The sequence below is a fragment of the Erinaceus europaeus genome, chromosome 15 (genome assembly GCF_950295315.1).
Source record: "Erinaceus europaeus chromosome 15, mEriEur2.1, whole genome shotgun sequence".
Lineage (NCBI taxonomy): Eukaryota > Metazoa > Chordata > Mammalia > Eulipotyphla > Erinaceidae > Erinaceus > Erinaceus europaeus.
Window position 1 is genome coordinate 42,568,248 of NC_080176.1, and position 21,370 is coordinate 42,589,617.

Sequence of the window (21,370 nt, forward strand, 5' to 3'; positions counted from 1 at the left end):
TGTTTTCCTTATGGGGAAAAAAAGTGAAAGTTCTATGCATTTTAATTAGTTTCCAAAAGAAAAGAAAAGAAATGGATGAAGACTACTAATTATCACTTTCTAGCCCCAATAACACTTTGTAGTCTAGTGAAAACCAGGGGGAAGGAGAGGACCCAGGAGAAAAAAAAAAAAAAAAACTCTCACTCCAGACCATAAAAAATAAAATAAAATAAAACAAAATATCAAGACTTCCTCTAGCACCCTTCCAACAGTTTTACTAACAAGATTTATCTTCAAAGAATTTTCTTGTTTACAATACAAACCTTCCCCTCTGTTACAAATTAAACCCAATTATCTGGTGAACAGTTTCCATAACAAAACCTGGTAGAGAGAGGAAGCTGAACCCTTTGCACTTTGTTCTCTATTTGATAGCCTGCCTGCAGGTTTTAAGCAGTGAAAAACACTCTTACTTATCCCATTATACACATAGGTGTTGAGAGGGCACAGAAACCCCTGGAAAGATAAATGGACTCATTTTCCCTGGATCAGGCTTTTGAGACAACTTCCAAACATCTGAAAAAGTGCTGAAAACTCTCCTTGCAAATTTGATCCATAAATTTAAAAACTACTCAGGGAAACATAACAATCCACTAAAAAGCACCATTAACTCTTTCTGGTCCATATACTCTAGAGTCACTGATATAGCTCATCACTGCTAAAGAACAAACCAGATACTCAATGAAAGAGATCCATCTATTGAGGTAGCAAATAGATTAAATGAGATCACATACACCTGAGTCCTGGCCAACAGAACTCACCCTGACCGGATGAGGGTAGGGTGGGGGGGGTTCAGTTTTTAATCAAGCAACTGTTCAAAGACATGTTAGTGTCACTTTAATAGTCAACAACACTTATCAGGGAACTTCAGGAAAATCAAAATCATTTGAAGTCCTCCAAATGAACCTGTACATTCTGACATAGACATCTCAATTACATAATGATAGACTGTAGTTTTTTCAGTGATATTTTGCCTTTGGCAGGTGACTTACAGGTTTAAACTATTTGCTGCTGATGTGAACTCTGTTTTAAAATAAGCCTCAAAAGTACACAAAAAAAAAAAGGGGAAAAAGAAAAAGGGAAAAAAAAACAGAATAGCCTTTCTCAAATATTATTCACTTTGGCTAGGAATTTCTAAACAAATAAGCACTCATTCTTTCCTTTTAATCAGTAAAATTCCATTTACCTGACAAATCAAGAAAGGCAGGGAGTCGGGCTGTAGCGCAGCAGTGAAGCACAGGTGGCGCAAAGCACAAGGACGGGCATAAGGATCCCTGTTCGAACCCCGGCTCCCCACCTCCCCACCTGCAGGGGAGTCGCTTCACAGGCGGTGAAGCAGGTCTGCAGGTGTCTATCTTTCTCTCCCCCTCTGTCTTCCCCTCCTCTCTCTGTTTCTCTCTGTCCTATCCAACAACGACAACAACAATAATAACTACAACAATAAAACAACAAGGACAACAAAAGGGAATAAATCAATAAAATATTTTTTAAAAATTTAAAAAAAAAGAAAGGCAGTAAGAAGAAATCCAAGTCCACTCACTCCTGCATAAGATTTGTTTGTGATGAACATTAAGTAACTCTGACAACAGAACTTTCTCTAGTATTAGAAACAGTACAATTAGATTAAGCCAGCATCTGAGCTACGGATACCATGAGATGAGAAAATAATCAACCTACTAATGACATAAGTACTGTATCTATAAACTTCTATTGCTGGAACCAGTAAAGAACAATAGAGAACACTCATTTAAAAAATATTAAATTAAAATTAAAATTTAAAATTAAATTAAAAATTTTCCATAACCATTATTTATATGCTAAAATATATTTTTCAGACTTACCTGTGACTGTAAGTAGTACTTAAAGAAATTACCACTACTATATAAGAAAAAAATTTACTAATTTACAAAGAGCTGATGAATTAAAATGGAATTCCACCCAAAACATTTTAAATGGAGGAAATTCCTATATATCTGCATGCTCACTAATTTCTAAATACCAATTTTTTTTTATTCTGTAAGAGACAAAAGGGCTGCCCTGTCATGTCCAGTGTAAAGGCTAGAAATCAGGACTTCATACTGTAAGACACTTTTGGATTTTCATTCTCAAGATGGGAGAATGGTCTATCACTATAAATCTCAGTGTCTTTCAATATAAAATTAAAATTTAGCTTCAAATTGATTTCACAACTCAGTATCAAAATCTCTTTGACCCATTTTCCCTTTTACATTTGAATGTGAAATTAATGATTTCCCATATCTAGATAATTGTAAAATTGAAAAAATTTTCTGTATACAGTTATATGGTCTGACTAGAATTAAACACACAAATGTAGTGTGTAAACACTTATAGGAAAGTTTTTTTTTTCTTTTTTTAAGGCTGATAAACAAATGCTCATCCCTTTCTTTTTTCACTGACTGGCCAAGAATTCACATACCACAATTCTGGAGAAAATCATTTTTGACAGAAGGAATTGTCCTGGCCAAGATTATACAAATGCAGGGCCATATGGTGCTCTTTCTTGAGATAAGAGGTGAAAGACAGTAGACCTGACACACTAAGTAGTTTATTTCCTCTCTGAATTATGAACTTGATGATGCCCATGTTAACATATGAGAATATGCTCACGCTGTACTAATTACACTTGAGAATTTTTGTGCTCTTATCTCCACCCTGTAGCATTATCCTCTGTTCAATGTTGCACTGTTTTAGTTCTAGCCCAAATAAATATAAAGCAGCCTCTCCCCACATGGGACACCCTAAACCATATTGTTATTGCATCAATAATTCTTCAAGAATCAACCTTTGTTTTATCTCCCAAGCCTACTAGTTTGTATTTGATCTGGAAACTAGCAGATCAATCACCTTAATTAACAGCAGTAATTATCAGGATAGTAATATGCATGCTACTTGGAACCTAAAGGTGAACTGGGGTGCCCTCCTATATCAAAAGGATAGTGATTCACATAGGGTCAATGCATAACATGTATACTAAAATGAATTTCAGTAGCAGTTTAAAGGAGATAGGTGCCTGTGATTATGTAAGTTACAACAGAACTGAGAGTAGACTTGTGTGCAAAGGTACCCAGTTGCATATGGTAGAATCCGAATCCCTATTCTCCAAATGTTGGCTTCTCTTAATCAAGTCAATGTCTCCATGTCTCCATGAGTGATTTCATAGAAGCACTAAGGCCTTAGGTTAATTAGGTTACTGTCTGAGAAAAAAATAATGAGAAAATATCCCTGCCTAACAGTCTCTGGAGTCGCTAAAAGTGGTCTGTAAGGAAAGATTGTTCTTATCAACTTTCCCATCAATTCCCAAGATTGACCTTCAGTGTCTGACCTGACCTAAAATGCCAGAGTTGGAAACAGGTAAGACAAATACTGCCAGGAAAGAAAACAGCAGAGTAGGACTTCCACTATCAAAGCTCAAAGTCTTGGCAGCTTGGCTTCAGACTTATCCTCCCTCCTGGGGCCAGTCAGTCTGCTGATTTAGATGGACACATGTCAGAAGTTGCATATCATACATGCATGTATATGTGAGCCCTCTCAACCCCAGCAACAAACTCTAACATTCCTTCTTTTCTCTTGTTTGCTCTGGATTTGGGGAGTTATGTATAGCCTTGAAATAGAAGTGGCTTTTTCAAAGATTGGAAACATATGTACTTGAGATAAAAACACTGTCCACATAAAGAAATAAAAATAAAAACCTCTAAAAGTAAATAAATAAATAAATAAATAAATAAAAATCTCTGTTACAATTTGTGTAATGCAAAGAATTTCAGGATTCATCTAACCAAACCCTCTCATTTTATAAATGAAGTGACTGAGGTTCAGAAAGGCAAGTGTTGCTTAAAATAAAAAATACTGGGTTCTGGGAGTCGGGCTGTAGCGCAGTGGGTTAAGCACACATGGCGCTAAACGCAAGGACCTGCTTAAGTATCCGGGTTTGAGCCCCCGGCCCCCACCTGCCTGCAGGGGAGTTGCTTCACAAGTGGTGAAGCAGGTCTGTAGGTGTCTATCTTCCTCTCCCCCTCTCTGTCTTCCCCTCCTCTCTCCATTTCTCTCTGTCCTATCCAACAACGATGACAACAACAGCAATAATAATTACAACCATAAAAAACAACAAGGGCAACAAAAGGGAAAATAAATAACAAATAAATACATATAAAATTTTTTTTAAATACTGGATTCTCAGGTGTCTTCATCTGCCTAAAAGTTTTTGAGTGGGAAGAGTCAAAAGCAGGCAGGAAGAATACTAAAATTAAAAGTGAAATTCAAATTATACTATCAATTAGCACAAGATTTTAAAAAGTCACACAGAGACTTTAAACCCATTTACTAATATGCAGTATGAAATGATTAAGACCTTGAGAGAGATTATCTCGGGAGTTGGGCAGTAGTGCAGTGGATTGAGCGCAGGTGGCGCAAAGCACAAGGACTGGGGTAAGGATTCGGGATCAATCCCCAGCTCCCCACCTGCAGGGGAGTCGCTTCACAGGCAGTGAAGCAGGTCTGCAAGTGTCTTTCTCTCCCCCTCTCTTGTTTTCCCTTCCTCTCTCCATTTCTCTCTGTCCTATCCAACAACAACGGAATTAACAATAACAACAACAACAAGAGCAGCAAGGGCAACAAAAATGGGGAAAAAATAGCCTTCAGGAGCAGTGGATTCATAGTGCAATAACCCTGGAGGTCAAAAAAAAAAGAGACGATCTCTAGAGGATATATATATATATTTCTGTCCCAAACCAACCAAGAGTAATAAGGATAAAATTTAAATTCATTTACAACGATCACTTTTAAATTTTTTAAAGGTGAACTTATCTGCAAAGGAGAAAAGAGAGACACAGAGACAGAAAGAGACCAGAGTACTACTCAGTTCTGGCACAGGGAAGTACCAGGGCTTGATCCTGATACTGCAAGAACCTTAGGCATGGGGCTGGGTGGTGCACCTGGTTGAGCACACATGTTACAGTGCGCAAGGATCCAGGTTCGAGCCCCCAGTCTCCACCCGCTGAGGGAAAGCTTCATGAGTGGTGAAGCAGGACTGCAGGTTTCTTCTCTCTCTCTATCTCCCCATTCCTCTCAATTTCTGACTGTATCTATCCAATAAAAATAAAGATAATAAAACAAATTTAAAAGATTTTTTAAAAAAAAGAATCTTAGGCCTACAGCCTGATAGCTACCACTGTGCAATCCCCACAACCCTCAAAAATCTAATAAAGTTTTACGATAACCAATTTGTGCAAATGTCCAGTCTTTCTTTAAATATTTTTTCTCTCCTCGCCTCTGTCACACATATGTATTTTTGTACCTACACAAATAGAAGGACAGTTTGACCTTAGCATTTAAGTGTAACAGACACTGAGCCTGACAGACAATTAGCTGTTAAGAGATAGGTATATTTAGCATTTAAGAAATGTCCTATCAGTACACTGTGAGTATTTGGAAAGTTTGGTCATCTGTAGATAAGAGCATGAATCTTGTCTATATCACTACCAACCACTCAGCTAATCTCTTCCACTAAAAAGGCAAGACTCAGTCTCCAGAGCTGGTTTGTTTCAAATGGCAGCTCTAGAGTCAAAGACAATTTCCCTAGGACTAAATAAAACCCTCTGACTTTCTGCACTCACTATCCTCAAATGGGTTAGTGATGTTTCTGCCTGCAGAATTTCACACCATGGTCTTAATGAATAGAAGAGCATTCCATGCTGCTCTCAGCAGAGAAGACACCAAATGGCCAGTGAAAAAGCCAGCACCAAATTCTTCTGGAAAGAGGAGCTGAGGTGGTGGAGTCAGCTAAGTGTTGTAAAGTTTATGTAAAACTTCACTAAACCTTTAAAAGACTCTTAGAAGAGATTAATAGGTTGGCTTGGAGTAAAGACTTTAGGACTACATCACAGTGCTTATTTTTTTTAATCATTTAGTATCCAAAACATTTACTTCCATAAAGTTCCTGACCCCTTACAAATATCCTCTAATTGTTCACTCAAAACTTATTTTAAGGGGGGGGGGGCGTAAAAAATAACTTCCTGAAGATCCCATCCCACCCTCAAAGGGCAGGATTCACAAACTCAAACAAGCAGTTAAAAAAAAAAAAAAGTAAAGAAAAAAGGGAACTCAGACACGACAGATCAAAGTCCATACTCAAAGACCCTTTATCTCCAGGGGCTGGCAAGCTAACAAGGGTAGGCTACTGACAGAGTAATCAGAAATTTTTCTCAAGAAAAGGCAATGACATAAAGACAACATGCAATAGAAAATCAAGAAGGCCAAAGTCCTTACACAAACCAAACACATATAACATAAATATAGATATAAACTTTCTGAAATTTACAGATGTGAAAGGGGTAAGTGAAAGTATAGAGAATGCCCATACACTAAGATAGAAAATAATCTTTCAATGCATTTTATGTGCATCAGGCTGTAGGTAAAATATTGAACATAGATGTTAAGGAACAAAGAAACTATAAAATTTGCAAGTAGCACTGCCCAAAGGAGATGTATACGTAAGGTTGAAATTTCCAGTTAGTTCACAAAAAGAAATTAGCTACATTAACATATTTATTATATTCTACTATATATAACCAGCATATCCAAATTCACATTTCAATACATAATTATTATTTTTTAAATATTTTATGTTTATTTATTTCCTTTTGTTGCCCTTGTTGTTTTATTATTGTAGTTATTATTGTTGTTGTTATTGATGTCTTCATCATTGGATAGGACAGAAAGAAATGGAGAGAGGAGGGGAAGACAGAGAGGGGGAGAGAAAGGTAGACATCTGCAGACCTGCTTCACCACCTGTGAAGCAACTCTCCTGCAGGTGGGGAGCCGGGGGCTCCAACCTGGATCCTTAGACCAGTCCTTGAGCTTTGCGCCACATGCATTTAACCCGCTGCACTACCACCCGACTACCCCATAATGATTATGTTAAGAAGACATTTTACATTCTTATCTTGTACTCAAGTCTTCAGAATTCACAGAGGTCAACATGGAACTACTGGCTACCATATTAAGCAGAACATTTGCCATATATCTGCCTACTAACTGTATGGAATTCATACAAGTGTCAAAACACTGTGGTAACTCAAGAAGATGGGGAATAAAATGCAAATACAGTTCTCTACTGTTCAAGAAGTGAAGGCAAGATAGAAACAGATTAGGCATAAATGAAATTTATGAATGACTTACATTTAGACTTTAGAAAGAAATCCACAGTTGAGACAAAAAAAAAAAAGTAATCATTTATACAAAAGCTTCCTACTCAGAATGAAGTATAACCATAATTTAAAAAATATGAAAATAACCATAATTTAAAAAAATTAACTTAGCCTTAGTTTCAATTAAAGAACAGAGGACCAGGTGGTGGCTTACGAGGTTGAGTGCACCTGTTATAGTGTGGAAGTCCCCAGGTTCAAGTCTCTGGTCCCTTTGTGCAAGGAGGAAGCTTCTGAGCTGTGACACAATGATGCCGGTGCTTCTCTTTCTCACTAGCTCTCCATATTCCCCTTTCCTCTCAATGTCTTTCTCTTCTATCTAGTAAATAAATAAATAAATAAACAAATACATGTAGGGGATGAGCAAGGCAAAATAATTCACCTTGACTATGCACCTAGATTGTCATATTCCGGACTATGAACCTGTCGCCTCCAATGGAGGAGGCTTCAATGTTGTGCTCTATTCTTTCTTCTCCTTCTGTCTGTCTCCTGTTTTCATCTGAAAATCACAGACCCCTGCAAGCGTCAACCCGGCTTTGACCTAGCACATTATGATTGGGCCCTCCTCAATCGCTATCAAACAGGCCATGGCCGGTGCGCCACTATGTTCCATCGCTGGGGAGCCAGAGACGACCCGAACTGCCCCTGCGGCTCCAGACAGACTATGACCCACATAGTCAACGACTGCCACCTCTCCAGATTCAAAGGAGGTCTCAAAACTTTACATCAGGCTCAACCTGACGCTGTTGACTGGCTACGGAAGAAGGGCAAACGCTAGAAGAAGAATCTGAAAAATCATCCCAGAGGGATGATGCTGTAGCCATAACAAAAAAAGGGGGGAGAGGGGAAGCAGATGGTGATATACCCAGTAGAGCACACACATTACCATGGGCAAGGACTCAGGTTCAAATGTCTGGTTCCTACCTGCTGAGAGAAAGGTTTGGGAGTAACAGGACAGTGTTGCAAATGACTCTCTTCTCTCTCTCTCAACCTCTCTCTCTCTCTCTCTCTCTCTGTTACCCTCTATTAATTTTTTTTTAAAGCCATTGTAAGGGGTGGAAAACCCATATAGGCATTGAGTCCCAACAATCCCTTGGTGGCTAAATAAAGGAGTAGAGGCCAAGACTTACCAGGTACAAGTCCCTATGGTCAAATCCAGACACCACCTGAGAATATCACTACACGGGGGAAAGCTCTGTGCACAGTGGAGCAGTGCATTAGAAAAAGGCTGAGGGGCTGTATAGAATAGCATATGTCCCTTCAAGCTTTCAAGGGTGAGTTTAGTGTACGTAAAATTACCTTTTATGTTATTTCTATTAGTGATTTACAAAATAACAAGGATACAATTATACACCATTCCCACTACCAGAGTTCTATGTCCCTATTCCCTCCATTGGAAACTGAAGTCATTCTCCCATGGTCACAGATATGCGGTTGACTATTATTTCTCTGTCTATCTATATATCTGTTTTCTTCTATGGCCTTGCTTCTCTTGATTCTCTTCCATTTTAAATCAAAGCTACACTTATGACTACTTCCAAATGTCTTTCCTTTTTTTTTTTCCTCTTCTCTTTCTGGGTCCTGTTGGAATTGGGTTTTAGAAGCCTCTAGTCATCTTTCCCTAGCATTTCTCTCCCTCTGGGAGTATGGACCAATAAAAAATTACTCTTAATAAAAGACTGAGGAATTTAAACAAACTAAAATAAGCATAATGAAGATGAACAGTTTCCTGGTAAAGAAACCTAAGGAAAGATGAAAATATTTTGCAAAATAAAGAGACTATGTCATCTAAAAAATTTAAAAATCAGGTTTTATAATTATCAGTACCATACTCCTAAAGTATTTCCTATTTATTGTAGGAATGTATATACACACTATTATTTTTTTCTTTTCTTCCTCTATACAATTAACACAAAAACATGTGTTGATAAAATACAGATGATTTAATATTTCATATCTAAAAATTAAAACTTTGATTTAAATTTACTCCTAAATTTAACTAACAATTAATGAACAATAGAATGGGTTTAAATTGTGTTACCCTCTTTTAATGTCTGTGCCATATAGCTGTCAAATATGGTTTTTAATAATGACTCATATCAAGCTATAGTTCAATGCTGGTATTATCTGGGCCTGGAGTCAGAAAAATCCTTACACTACTGTGTTGTGAATGTTTTAAATGTTGAGACTTTTACTATTACTAATATGCCTTGATCTTAGACATATGGTAACTTTTGGCATGGCATGTTCCTCTTAACTTCCAAAAACACCAGTGCAATCTCCATTTAAATTGTAGGCTACCTGTATTATGGAATGTAAATAGTCAAAGGAAATGTTAAAATGAATAGTACTAAAGTTCAGCTTTGTCAAAAAGACTTCAGATACTCCAGTGGTTCTCTTTTTTCTGTCTACTCCACCTAAAGGATATGAAAACAGTTCTAGAAGCAATAATAGGTGGTACTATATAGTGATTCAGTGATTCAGTGATGTCAAATGGAGAGGTACTGCACACCACATTCTCATTCTAGGATGATTTAACCTATTGTAAGTCAGTGAGTGAAGAACTTGGGAATGAAAGCAACATTCAGTTTTTATCTTAAATCTGGGAATCAATGATATTCTGGAAAGATACTCAAAGTGCAGATTCTCAAAGTTTTGAGTTCTTACTGGGACTTATGGCTCAAAGATTTATGGAAGACATTCCTTCCAAAGGCCCTCCCACCCACACACCCACAGGAGCCATACAAATCACTTCCTTAAGAAATGTCATTTGGGATGCATGAGTCACGTTGTTTTAATTCCACATTTATTCTGCAAGTCTTCCAAACAATGACTTGGGAATGTCCCCAGGATGAATCAACATACTTATCTGGGACTGACAATGTTAGCACCCATCAGCAATTCTGAAGAGGAAATCAAATTAGTCAAACCTTACTGATTCTCAAACACAGGCCAAGATTTCTTACTAATAACAGTATCCCCAGCCTCTGGTATCTTTCCTAGAGAATTTCCTGGTTCAAAGCCCTCCTGCTGTATAATCTTGATAGTCAACTGGGACCTGTGGCCTTTATTAGCACCAAAACCAATTTATCAACCTACTTTCTAACTTTTCCACAATACTTTAACTAGTGTTAAAATCATTGCTTCTATTTTACGCATACTTGTCTTTGTGAATCACAAATTTTAAAATCACATTTGTAAGTGACAAAACAGTGAGACATCTAAACACTAATTCCTATTATGGTATCTGGGATAGATCAATTAAACATCAAAAATAACAAGTAAATCCAGTAAGTCTCATACATTTTTAATATTACATTTATAGTAGGTCAGTCTAACTTCCCAATGCATCCTTCTTTTATCCTGCCACGTATTCTGGCATTACTGCTGTTAACTGGTAATTAATAACTGCTTATTTAATGTAGCAATTCTCATCCATGGATGTGTGATTTCTGCCCTCCAGGTAATCTTTGGGTGTATTTCAAATTGGGGCACTTAGTAGAGAGGTGTCAAGGTCTTGCTAAATATGACCAAATCATGGCAGATAAGTCCTGCACATCGAAGAATTATTTGGCCCAAAATGTCAATAGTGCTGTAATTATAAAAGCAAAAGCAAAGTTAAAATGTTCATTAGGCACATTTTTTAATTTAACTTTTTTTAAAATCCTAAATGCCTAGAATTTGGAATCCCAAAGGGGTAACTTGTAAGGCAACTAGTTTATAGAGGTTAAAATTCAAAGAAAAGTGGGAGGTGGTAGCACAGTGGGTTAAGTGCAAAGTGTCAGGAAGCACAAGGACCGGCATAAGGATCCAGGTTTGAGACCCTGGCTCCCCACATGCAGGGGAGTCGCTTCATAAGTGATGAAGCAGGTCTTCAGGTGTCTTACCTTTCTCTCCCCCTCTGCCTCCCCTCCTCTCTCTCTATTTCTCTCTGTCCTATCCAACAACAAGGACAGCAACAACAGTAATAATTATCATAACAATATTAAAAGGGGACAAAATGGCCTCCAGGAGCAGTGGACTGAGCCCCACCAATAACCCTGAAGGCAAAAAAAGAAAATCAAAGAAAAATTTAGACCAGATAGCTTTCATATCTGAATATCTATACATGAAAGTGACAAGAGTTGATACTTGAATAATGTCTTACAATTTACTTATTGAATTAACAGATTTTTTCAGACCAAACTATGTCTGTTTGGGTCACACTTCAGGAGTTTTAGCTTAGTAGAGCAGTTTCTCCTAACCACCTTATGAGTTCTTTATCACTGTTAAGATTTTAGTGGATCAGGTATGTACCTATTTCAGAATGAATTCCAGAAAGACTTGAAGATTACACCAAATGAAACCAAAGGTAATTGGGATTCAAAGTTTTACTATAAAAAACAGTCAATAATGACCAAGATGATGACACATCAGCAGAGATACATTACCATGCACAAAAAACTGGGTTCAAGCCCTCCGTGGGGGAAACTTCATACGTGAAACAATGTTGTGTGTTTCCCTTTTCCTCTCTCCCTTTCCTACCCTACTTTTTCTCTCTCAGTTTCTCTCTATCTCTGACAATAGGAAAAAAAAAAAAAGAGAAATAAAGTCAGTAAGAAATTATGGGGGCCAGGCTAACACAGTGGTTATGCAAATCTTTCATGCTTGAGGCTCCAAAGTCTCAGGTTCAATCCTCTGCACTACTATAAATCAGTGCTGAGCAGTGAGGTGCTCTGGTATAAAATAAATAAAGGCAAGAAAAAAAGAAAAATTATATTTCACCCTTTTCCAAGCCATTCTTTCATTTGTTAATAGTTTTTGTGTTACTTCCATAGATTATCTTTAGATTTTGAACACAGAAATTAATGTGATACAATAAAAACAAAAAGCAAGCAAACAAACAAAAGCAAACAACTCGATGCTTGAATGACTCAAAGTCCAGACTCTTGACTTCATAAACTGAATTAACCCTCCAGCTCCCCACTCGCATGGGGGGTCGCTTCACAAGCGGTGAAGCAGGTCTGCCCACACCCCAGTCTTCCCCTCCTCTATCAATTTAGCTTCATCCTATATACCAACAAGAACAATAAGGGCAACAAAAATGGAAAAAATAGCCTCCAGGAGCAGTGGATTTGCTGTGCAGGCACCAAGCCCCTCCAAAAAAAAACCCTGGAGGCAAAAAAAAAATTACTAGAAGCAACTGACTTATTAGAAAATTTAACACGAGTGTACTCTAAAGAATATCTGCTTATTTTAATAAGTGACTTTCTTGGGAATGAATGGTAAAGACTGATATTCCACATTGGTAGGATTATTAAGACGTTTCATCTTACACAACATGCCCACATTCTGGTTATTGTATTTTCCCTTCTTTACAAATTACAATGTATTTGAAATAAATCCTCTAACTTGTGAACTCTGAAAAGTGTCTTGTTTATCTTACTCTATTTTTTTCATACTGATATGTAATATTCTCTTCAAATTAAAATTGATTGTTACTTCCAAAAGGGAAGAAGCAATGACACAGAAAAATCCATTTGCCTACTTGTAAAAACCAAATTGTTCTAAATAAGATTAAGTGGTACTGGAAATACCAACCTCAAATGAAGTAAACTAAATCCATATGGCCAAATATGTGACCTTAGAGGGATATGGCTAAATGTGCAGCTGGGACAAATGTTCACAACCAGCATGTTAGATATATCCCTTCCAGAATGGCTGGCCACCTGGCCTCTCACTCTTTGAGCAAACACATACCATCCTGGCAGAGCTGCCCACGCCAAATTCACACTAACACCCTCACTTGTTGACTATTTCAAAGAGAAATCAGTGGAGAAAGACTGCCTGCTACTGCTCAGGAACTAGTGCTATATACTATCAGTTTACAAAGCTTATTCATGAAGAGTTTGAATTATCCAAAAAAAAAAAGGCATGTAACCCTAAAATGCGATAAATTACATAGATGTGTGAACAACTGCAGCTTTTTGCAGAATGCGGTTTTTTAAAATGCTGACTTCTGCTTTTAGTTTGTTTTGCTGTGAATACTCAAGGTGCTAATAAAATGACAATCACAATGCCGAGAAAAATATTTGGAATCATGTGTGTAATCCCTGCAGATTATAAATGGAACAAAAAGTAACTAGTCAAGTCACACACCACCTAGAGGTAACACTGAAACTAGGAAAAGTTGAACTATCTCCGAAAACCATTCCTTCACCCCATAAGTATCATCCTTTTTTTTGGTTTAATTTCTTTATTGGAGGATTAATGGTTTACAGTCAACAGTAAAATACAATGGTTTATACATTTCTGTTTTCCACATAACCGTTCAACCCCAACTAAGTCCTCCTCCACCATCATGTTCCAGGCTCTGAATCCTCCCTCCCACCTGAGTCTTTTATTTTATTGCATATATGTACACCAAGACTACTATCCTTTCTAGTAAACTGGGATGCCAATCATATATAAATAATATGTATGTACCTGGAATGAAATCCAAGAGTTTTTGCATATTTCAATGTAATGAAAACAAAATGAGATGTAATGTAAACAAAATTTACAATGTAATAAAAACAAAAATTTAACAAAAATGAAAGCAAAATTAAATAAAACATTAAGATATAATAGCTCCATCTTCATTTAAATCCTGTGTATTCTCCTGTCAAGTTTAGGTTTAGTTTAAAAGCAGACAGATCTTGGACCAGGAGATGGACACACCAGCAGAGCACACAGATGACCACTACCATGTGCAAGGACTGGAAGTTCAAGCCACAGGTCTCTCCCTGTAGGGGTAGGGATGGATGTGATTGCAGCTTCACAAGCAGCGGAGTATGGCAGCAGGTATCTGTTTCTCTATTTGTATGAGGCAAAATTAAAAATAGCAGCTGGGGATGGTGGTGTCATCACGCAAGCACCAAGCCTCAGCAATAAACCTGATGACAAAGAAAAAACAAACAAACAAACAAACAAACAGATTTCTTTCCCTTTTTTTGAGAGTTCCATTTTTGATACTTCACCAGTAAAATGCTATCCACAAAAGGGACTTTTCAACAGTTGTCTCTATGATAACTAATATTTCCATTAACAGAGATTCATATCACATTATGGTAAAGGGCATAGTAGATTGAGGTCAAAAGAAATGAACGTAGAGAAGTACAATATGTAAAAATGGAACTAAGAGTAAATGTGCATTCTACCCCAAATATACTACTGATGTACATTCATAACCAAGCAAGATACCCCACCTTCTATATATAACTTTTATTAACATCAATATTGATTTTCACCATTCCAGCCAGAAAATAATCTGTTATTATTATTCATAAAAGTAGATTAATATGGCTGTGTCAGAGTTCTTTGCTGATATTACAAATGTATTTAAAATTAGATAACTGCTGTGTGTGTTTGTGTGTCCCTATGCTGGTTTCTGGTTGTGAGCAGTACAAAGGTCAAATGACATTTTCCCTATATTTGAAATTTTACAAATAAAACTCAAGCAGTGGTTTTAAAAATGACATTGCCAATTATCTTAATGGTTATTGATGTGTTTCATTAATTTATACTAAAGTTAGCCTTTAGTCTTTATGATTATACCTTCCATAAAGTCCAGTGGTATGATCAAATAGGAAAAGTTTAAAACTGAAGTGAGAGGAGTAAATATTCAAAATTACTAGCTGAAAGTATGCTATGTAGGACTGAATTTTCAAATTGTGAAAAATCGCTAATTAAGTACACACAAATAATGTTATTTTCCTTGACAGTTGACAGGACCAATTAATAACAGCAGGGGCAATTTCATAATCCAGTAGAAGCTTTTAAACCATAAAACAACAGTCAAAGGAAACAGACAACCTGAAACTTCAGAGCATGTTCCAAAATAGAAACCAGATCTGTCAATAAGTAGACTGCGGTACAGTTCAGACTCTCACTGAATAAGAGGAGATCTTTTTTTGGACAGCTTTCCTATGATTTTTCTCCAGGTTCCAGTTCCAAATCAGCTGTTCACAAGGAAGCATCTATACTTGTAAAGACTTTCTGCTTATGTGTCTGATTAATTTCATTTTATACCCCATGCAGTGTCTGGCACAGGACCCTCATTTAAGAAAGCTTAATAAAGAATTGTATAAATGAACAGAACAATATCCAAAAACTAATTAGATACAGACCATGCCTAACCTATTAGGAAATAAATGGATCTCCACTGGTAATTAAAGATCCATCAGTAATTGTCATCAATCATACAATCAAGCTTCTGTGGGATTCAAGTTCTGAAATTTGAGATCATCAAGATTTCCAACTGAAGATATATTATGCTTAATGTATAAAAGGTTCAATAATGTCTTAACATTGAGCAATATTGAGTGGATGCTTAGTAAATTATCTACAATAATACAAATACTGAAAATGTCATTTTAATATATACATGGGAATATATATACACATAAGTGTGCACTGGGTTGTGAGAAAAGTCATGACACATTTTGCTTAGAGAAACACAGAAAAGTAAGTTTTACTTGTCCAACATACAATTACACACACACACACACACACACACACACAGTATTGTATAGTCCTTGGGCAGAAATGTTACCCAAGTAATTATTCTCATTTTCATGTAAAGTACTATTTTTAGCCAAGCACACTGCAACTCAAAATAAAGAGGTACTTTTCTTGTGTTTCTTCACATTATTGTAACTCAGAGGGAATCTCTGAGCAATAAAATCCTGGGGTTAAATGGTAGGTACACTTTCTAGATATGCTTGTAAAAGAAGAGGAGAGAAATTGCTCACAGAGCAGAATGTGGGTCTTGACATGCAGGAGAACCAGGTCCACACACCCGGAACTGCACCAGCTACATCACTGAGTTTGCTGTTAAAACGTTACCATTACGTAGTCATAAATATAAAAGATGTCAGTGTATGACCAACCTGATATTTCAACCAGGAGAGCATAGCTAGGTGGTTTGTATGTATTTAGAAAACAGACTGGGAGTTGGGCAGTAGCACAGTGTGTTAAACACACATGGCGCAAAGTGCAAGGACAGGCTTAAGGATCCCGATTGGAGCCTCTGGCTCCCCACCTACGGGGGGGGGGGGTCGCTTCATAGGCGGTGAAGCAGGTCTGCAGGTGTCTATCTTTCTCTTTCCCTCTCTGTCTTCTCCTCTCTCCATTTCTCTCTGTACTATCCAACAACAACGACATCAATAACTACAACAATAAAGCAACATGGGCCACAAAAGGGAATAAATAAATAAATAAATAAATAAATAAAATAAAATAAAATAAAACATGACCATAATAAAGACAAATTAGGAGGTCATGTAATGGTAAACCTATCAGAGCACACATAGCAGGACACAAGCTTCATGAGTGGTGTAGCAGTGCTGCAGATGCCTCCAACTCTCTCTCTCTCTCTCTCTCTCTCTCACACCCTCTTATCAAAAAAAAAAAAAAGAAAGAAAGCACAGTATTGAAGAAATACACACTAAATATGTGAGCTCATTCCTAGTAACAGACATAAAGAAATTGTATTATGTTTATTACACTTTCTTGATTAGAAAATTAAACTATGTAAAGATTTCAGCCTTTCTCTAGAAACAACTCCTAGTCACCAGTATAAACTTATATTCATGAAACCTGCCTCTACCTACAGGCAATGCAGTATCTTGTAGCTAAAAGGCTCATTACAAGACAAGGGCAAATAAAGAAATCCATGGAAATCACAATGAAACACTGGTGTTATTCTGTACAGTTTCACATAAACAACCAGTCCTTAGAACGCTTCACCCAACAACTAGCTTTCAATCTACTTAAAAATGAACATGAAAGAATTCCAAGTCTGCTAGTTTCTCAGGGGATAAAAGGGTCAGCTGAAAACACCTAAATAAACTTAATTGTCTAGCACATCATTACAAATGACATGTGAAAACAAGTGAATGTTTTCTTAAAGAAACACACGTTTTCATTTTAACCACTCTTTAGAAACTACTCTCAAGGGCTTCAAAAATGGCTGGCTCACTGAACACAACCTTTCATTATGCCCCATTTTCTTGACCTCCTTGCAATATTTTAATTCTTTTTTTTTAAATATTTTATTTTATTTATTTATTCCCTTTTGTTGCCCTTGTTGTTTTATTGTTGTAGTTATTATTGTTGTTGTCGTCGTTGTTGGATATGACAGAGAGAAATGGAGAGAGGAGGGGAAGACAGAGAGGAGGAGAGAAAGATAGACACCTGCAGACCTGCTTCACCGCCTGTGAAGCGACTACCCTGCAGGTGGGGAGCCGGGGTTCGAACCGGAATCCTTATGCCGGTCCTTGTGCTTTGTGCCACCTGCTCTTAACCCGCTGCGCTACAGCCCGACTCCCAATATTTTAATTCTTAACCATTCTCCTAGTTCTTGAGATCTTCTTTGTTTTGAGTTTACATTGTACTGATTCCTCCTTTAACTTCCTTCAGCTTCCAAATTTTGCTTTTTATGATTTAGCCCTTGACATTCTTTTCCCTAGTGAGAAAGCACTAACTCTAACTCAATAAATCAAACTCCCAAACCTCTTCTACAACTCTAGGCAGGCCCAAGCAATCCAAAGTCAAAGATGCTCTCTTAGTTATCCTTTCAACAGTCGCAATTCTTTATCCTCATTCATTAACCCAACAGATTGCCAATCAATGTGGCTATGTACCTAGGATAATATAGTGATCATGCAAAATAAAGGCACTCATAAAAAAAAAAGTATACACACACACACAGCTCAAATGGTAGAATACACAGTTAACCATCCATGAGGACTTGGGTCTGAGCCCTCAGACACCACATAGGTACACGGTACAAGGGGGTGAGAGGCTAGGGAGTGGTGGAACAATGTTGTGACATCCCTCCTTTACTGTCTCTCTATTCTGTCTTTCACCTCCTAAACACACACAGACACACAGACACACACACATCTGGAGGGAGCAGTGGAGTCACACAGGTGCAAAGCACCAATGAAAACACTGATGGTAAAATAAAAAGAGAAAAAGAACTATCCTGACAATAGTGTGACCAACCATGTAAGATTTAACTGAGGACAGGATAGCACTTACCACAGAGACTGTACAGAGCTCAACACTTGAACTGGGTCTTGAAAAACTCACAGGTAGATACAAGCAAAGATGGAAGGGACCAATGAGAAAAAGCAAGTTTAATATGTGGCACAGTCCACAGTTGAGAGGACAGAGACTGCAAAGTCTAGGAAAAAGTAGACTATCTCCCCTCTTCTCACGCATGAATGTGATCTTGGTGCTACCTTATTTCAGTGAACAGTTATCAGCAATTTTGTGGCTACTTATACTTGACTGTGTTGGGCTGTGGCTGCCCTCTCTGACTACTAATTCATACTCAACAAATGCCAAGCAGAAAACCCCAGAGTTTCACCTAGTCCATGTCTATTTATGTCAAATTCTAATACCAAGTCTTAAAGAAACCTTTTCCAGCTTCACCACAATTAGAAATACACCCAAAGATTACAAATAATCATTCCTTCAGGGATAGTTCAATAGTGTGCTTAACTTCACTAGATGGTAAAAGCACACAGAAAGTAAAACTATTTCAATCTGTATTTGAACAGTAGTGAATTTTTGCCTACTCATCTTACAAGTTTTTATTAATGAGACTATTTTATATTGATTTAATAATGATCAAAAAGACTGTAGGATAAGAGGGGTACATTCCACACAATTCCCACCACCAGAGTTCCATATCCCATCCCCTTCATTGGAAACTTTCCTATTCTTTATCCCTCTGGGAGTATGGACCCAGGATCACTATGGGGTGCAGAAGGTAGAAGGTCTGGATTCTGTAACTGCTTCTCCCCAGACCTGGGTGTTGCAGGTTGATTCATACTCTCAGCCTGTTTCTGTTGAGACTATCTTAACAATCTCAATGTATTTTGTTAGCAAAGTCAACATAAACTGTGTTTGCTTTCAGAAACCTACTTCATGAAAATACCCTTCAAATCTAGAGCTTTAATCTTCAGCCTTAACTAAAACTAGCATTAACATTTATATAATTGTAAATCACTGAGAAATCACTCATTTTAAATCAATACCTTAGAAGGTGATTTCTTCAAACTTTTTAAACACAACTCTTAGCACACTACAAGTCATGCACTTTATCCTAGTCTAAGAATATAAACTGTCTTACAGTAATTAGTAAAATAAAAACTAGAAAATAAAAATATTACAGTGGGCCTTATGTTACATAACTAATCTATATTTAAAAACAAATAATCTTAATAAAATGTTTATAAAGACATTTTCAATCACGAGGAAAGTTTGTCAAAGGTAACACAAGAGCCAACAAGGTGACAAATTGTGTCTCAGCACTTAAAGAACACTTTTCAGGCTTCAGTTCTTTCTTTTTTTAATAATTTTTAAAATATTTATTTATTTTGAATAGAGACAGAGAGAAATTGAAATGGGAGAGGGAGATAGAGAGGGAGAGAAACAGAGAGACACCTGCAGACCTCAAGCTTTCCCCCTGCAGATGGGGTCCAGGGGCTTGGACCTGGATCCTTGGGTACTGTAATGTGTGTGCTTAACCAGGTGTGCCACCACCTGGCCCCGTAGGCCTCAGTTCTATCTTATTTCAAATATGAGAAAACTGGTATTTTACACACTCTAAAACATAGCTCCAAATATGCAAGTATTTTGAAGTTGATGAAAGCTGCTTAAAAATATCTATAAGTAAAAAAAAAAAATCTATAAGTAAATCCTAAACAAAGCACAGAAACTTACATAGTACAGTATATTCCAATTTGCTTTATTCATGTGACATAAAAATTTATCTACATAAAAGCCATAGTTAACATATCACTTCTCTGATGTTATGTTATGCTTTTCGGAAGCCCAACGCTCACTTGCAGGCATACTTTCCTAAGAGGAAGAATTTTATTAAAAAAAAAAAAACATTAGTAACAATCAGCGAATGAAGTAGTGTATGTGGATACTCCATTTTTCTTTTTTGAATCACTTGATTTCATGTCACTCTTTATTATTATAGTACACAAGCTTTGGGGAGAGCTGAGACAACTTAATGGCACTTAACATGAAGGGGGCTTAACATCATTGTTCCATTCAGAGTAATAAAAAAAAATCTCAAATATAAATTTGATTGTGTTACAGAATAGAAAAACAGACATCATTCTAGCTTGGCAGTGATGCTTGGAAGGGAACTGGAACACGGACTTCATTACACTGCAATTGATCTCACTAAATAAAGGATTCTGGATGTATCGATCAGCTCGGTTTAAACTCCTAACTGTTGGCAGGGCTGTGCATGATGTGTAGGCTGGTTCATTGAAGAAGGAAGAACAGAAACCACTTTTGTTCATGAGCAGCTACAGTGCAGCATTTTTACAATAAGTAGTAGATTAACTTTACTAAAATAATAGATACCATTCAGTGAAGAGATGGAGATAAAATTTGTTCTAAATTCAAAGACTGCTCTATTTTAAAATAGCATAATAGTGATTTAAAGGTAAGATGATTTTTTAAAAAAGATGAACATTGTCTTTGATTTTTTTTCTAAGCTGAAAGGCAATTTTATTTCCTTAATATAACTGCTTCTTCAACACCTTTGAAATTTGTCTGTAGCTATTTTTTTTAAACTCTTAACTATGCAGCAGCTTCTCTCTCCTCTTGTGGGTTTCGATATTACTGTGAAATGATGTGTGGAGGAAGGGGTAAATCCAAGATTAATTTTAAGGTTCATTTTTGTACATCTGCTCATTTTCATTTGGAAAGACATGATTTTCTTTAGTGAAACTCAATTTTCGTTCAAAAAAGGCCTGAGTATGCTGCGAACTGATCTTATTACAATAAAATATTGCTGCTAAAACTTACAGCATTCAAAGAAACAACAACCCAGTTCATTCCAGTATTTCTAAAACACAGTTCATGCACACTACAAAATTTCATTATAGTCCCATATTTACATATTCAAAGAATTATCAATTTTTTTAAATTTATTTATTCCCTTTTGTTGCCTTTGTTTTATTGTTATAGTTATTATTGTTGTCATTGTTGTTGGATTGGACAGAGAGAGAAATGGAAAGAGGAGGGTTGGACAGAGAGGCGGAGAGAAAGAGAGA

At 36.9% G+C, this 21,370-nt stretch overlaps 1 protein-coding gene across 3 annotated transcripts in view; it reads right to left on the reverse strand.

The window, feature by feature from the left end:
• The window catches only part of CDH2 (cadherin 2), a 248,652-nt gene that overhangs the window by 168,583 nt on the left and 58,699 nt on the right, over window positions 1-21,370 (reverse strand). Inside the window, exon 1 of one of the 3 annotated variants that reach the window (XM_060173648.1) lies at window positions 18,324-18,373. The exons of the other annotated variants lie outside the window; for them this stretch is intronic. The gene's annotated coding sequence lies outside the window, so the exon portion shown is untranslated. Of the gene's footprint in view, window positions 1-18,323; window positions 18,374-21,370 lie in introns of those variants that run through there. 3 annotated transcript variants of the gene reach the window in all.